Source organism: Pteropus vampyrus, unplaced genomic scaffold, assembly GCF_000151845.1.
Source record: "Pteropus vampyrus isolate Shadow unplaced genomic scaffold, Pvam_2.0 Scaffold528, whole genome shotgun sequence".
NCBI classification, from domain to species: Eukaryota; Metazoa; Chordata; class Mammalia; order Chiroptera; family Pteropodidae; genus Pteropus; species Pteropus vampyrus.
In genome coordinates, this window is record NW_011889309.1 from 134,652 (window position 1) to 138,050 (window position 3,399).

Here is a 3,399-nt window from a genome sequence, read left to right on the forward strand (position 1 = left end):
CTCCCCGCTTCCCTTTAGTAACCACTAAACTGTTGTCTGTGTCCATGAGTCTCTGTTTGTCTTGTTTGTTTGTTGCTTTCAGTTTTATGTCCCATATATGAATGAAACCATATGGTTCTCAGCTTTTTCTGTCCGACTTATCTCACTTAATATAATAATCTCAAGATCCATCCACGTTGTTGCAAATGTCAGTATTTCATCTTTCCTTATGGCTAATATCCCATTGTATATATGTTTCACATCTTTTTTATCCAATCATCTATCAAAGGACATTTTGGTTGTTTTCATGTCTTGTTCACCGTGAATAATGCTGCAATGAACATTGAAGTGCATATATCTTTATGGATAAATGTTCTCAAATTTTCGGGGGTTAAATATCCAGAAGAGGGATTGATGGTCATATGGAAATTCTTATATTGAGGTTCATCTATGATGTAGCACATGCTGAAAGTTCATTCTTTTCTATTGCTAAGCAGTAATTTGGTATATGAATATACCAGTTTGTTTATCCATTCACCTGTAGATGGACTTCTGGGATGTTTATGATAGTATAGTATAGTTTTTAATACTTGTTTATTAAATTAAATCAGTTGTAGGAAAACTTCAAATAAAAGGAAACTATTATGTTCCTACATTTGCCTTTCACGATAATCTCTTAATTCAGACTAAAAAGTTTGAAGTTAGCAGAAGTAGTAAAATGCTGCTCTTTCGTTGGAACTTGAGGTATACACTCTGATGCGCCACTCAGGTTTTCCCTTGATCTCTTAGTGGCTGGAAAGATTGGACATGTCAGCCGGTTTTTCTCTAAGAATTGCATTGAGTGGAAGAGAACTATCTCACCCAAGGTCACACCTCCTCTAAGGAGCTCCCAGGAGGGGACTTAAAGGTCCTGCCTCCTTGCCAAAAGTGGAGCAACTCTGATGGGAAAGGTTCCGGCTCCAGAGCTCCCATGAAATCAGGATCAGCTGAGGCCTTTTTTTCAACTAAATCTCAGTTCAGCTCCTCTCTCCACCTGATTTTGCTTCCTTCACAAATATTGTCCCCAAGAACACTCTCCTTTAAACTCTAACACAAATCTCCATCCCAGCATCTGACCCAGGAAACCTGACCTACAACAGCATTTGAAATATGAGTGACTCAAACGAGTGAGTGAATGAAAGCATGAATGAACTCTCCAATTGAGATATAAACACTGATCTTTTTTGTTTTGAAATCTAAAATGATATTTAACTTATAATTCTTCCAGGGCATTAAAGAAAATCTTACTTTAAATTTCACGTTGGGCAATGATAGGTATATCTCTTTTACCTATGGGTATGATATTCACCTGGTCACAAATCTTGACAAATGTCATGAAACTCCACTGGACTCAGACATTAAAAATGATTTGTGGGGGGAAATGCTGCAAGGCAGGCTTGTGAATGACATGCACTTGTGGTTTTCACGGTCCTTCCCACTCTTCCATCACCCCCACTTCAGCCTGCAGCCCGTAGGGGGTTCAGCGGGGGACAGCAGCTGATGTGGTTGCTAGCAGGCTGGAAGGAAAAGATGAGGCCAGAGGGTAGTGGTCAGACAGTGACCTTCTATTTCTAATGGGAAAGTGTCTGCTGACCATGTTGTATGTGGGAGGCCTTTCAACTGAAAGCCAATTTATTATTTTGTTCTCCATTTGGTCAATGTAGATTGTTAGGGGGAAAAAAATTGAAAAAAAAAAAAGATGTTTATTAAGTAGGTGAACGACTGACTGTTTTAGGGATCAGAAAAGAGGGGATTTCCCCATGTGTAAAAGCCACTGGGGTTTTTATTGTAATTACAAAAGGGGCCTAAACGTTCTTCTTGCCCTTTTACGACTCCTGTGAAGAATTTGTGGCCTTTGCCAAGGCCAGGGCAAGAGAGGGCCTTGCTTGTGTTTCCTAGTAGATGCCTCAGATGGATAGTTCACACCCAGTGCTGGGGTTCTTTAAGCACTATTGTAGATTTACACAAAGTGGCTGTGAGTTTCCAAGCTAGAGCAGCAGCTTTTGTAATTAGTTATTGATTGAGAAAAAGGTTTCCTATGAGCAGCAAAGCTTAGTGGGCTATCTATGGGAGCAGGAGGTAGACATGCAGCCTTGAACAGACTACTTGCCTCTATCAATTTCCTCATTTGTACAATGGGGAGAATAATTATAGCATAAGGTGACTGAGAGGTATGAATTAAATATAGTACCCAAAGTGCCCAGCACAGTGGCACATAGATCCTCCATCGATCTGCAGACCTCATGTGGCTGGGGCCACATTTCATCCCCACAGGAACCATGTAGGTTAGATGTGCCTAGAAAAGAATAGGAACAATAAACTTTCTTAAGGTTTCTACCTAGAATTTAATCTAATTAAGTGGATCATTCCAAAAACAGAATCCAAGTAAGAGCTGATTTCAGAAGAAAATTGTGGTTTAGGATGAAATCAGATGGCAACTGAGTACAGGGCTTGTGCTGCCTGCGCCACTCAGCCAAAAGACCAACACAGACTTGGGCTAATCAGTGGCCCCAAACATTTTGGCACCAGGGACTGGTGCTCCTATGAGAATCTAATGCCTGGTGATCTGAGGTGGAGCTGAGGCAGTGATGCTAGCGCTGGGAAGCAGCTGCAAATACAGATGAAGTTTCTCTAGCTCACCCGCCGCTCACTTCTTGCTATGTGGCCCGGTTCCTAACAGGCCATGGGCTGGTACTGGTCTGCAGCCCTGTGGGCTGGAGACCCCTGGGCTAAATATAATAAGTGTCTACTGAAGAATTGCAAGTTCTGGAGACACAGGCAAGCTATTGTGCAAAGGCCTGGGTCTCTGATTATCTAGAGAGTACAGATTATACAGAGAAAAATCAGTAGTGATGGAAACTAAGGGAGTTGGGAGTGGTCAAGGCCATCTATGTTGCCTTTTTGGCTTTGGCTTGTTTCCTAGGCCACCTGGAGGGGAGGCAAGAGTAACAAGGTAAAAAGCTATGTCAAAGAAACGAAGTTTGTGTGCAGTTACAAACAATAGGGTAAGAAGAAGTGAGACTGGGAACACCATAAGCCCATAATACGAGGGTCTTTATATAAGGTCTTACTTCAGGGAGACTGTACCACAGAACAGCAAGAGCTAGCTTTAGGTTTCAGCTCACAGATTTCTCCCAGGACAAATGACTTCCCTTTTTGTCTTCATCTGCAAATGAGGGGATTGGATAAAAGCATTAGTTTCCAAACTGTTCTGAAGAACCCAAGTATCTTCCAGGTTCCTTAGAGTTCTGCAATTTTTTTTTTTAAATTTCTTTAGGAAAATATTTTAAACTATTAATCTAGATTCCGGAACCAGGCTTACATGGATCAAATCTCAGCTCTAACACTTATTAGCCATGTGACTTTTGGGAAGTTGTTGAA

The 3,399-nt window shown here is 41.2% G+C and overlaps 1 protein-coding gene across 3 annotated transcripts in view; it reads right to left on the reverse strand.

Moving 5' to 3' along the window:
- CRTAM (cytotoxic and regulatory T cell molecule) overlaps nt 1–2,290 on the reverse strand; it is a 29,523-nt gene extending 27,233 nt beyond the window's left edge. For all 3 annotated transcript variants that reach the window (XM_011383578.2, XM_011383577.2, XM_011383576.2), the window contains exon 1: nt 2,210–2,290. The gene's annotated coding sequence lies outside the window, so the exon portion shown is untranslated. The remainder of the gene's footprint in view (nt 1–2,209) is intronic.
- Between the last annotated feature and the right edge of the window lie 1,109 nt (nt 2,291–3,399).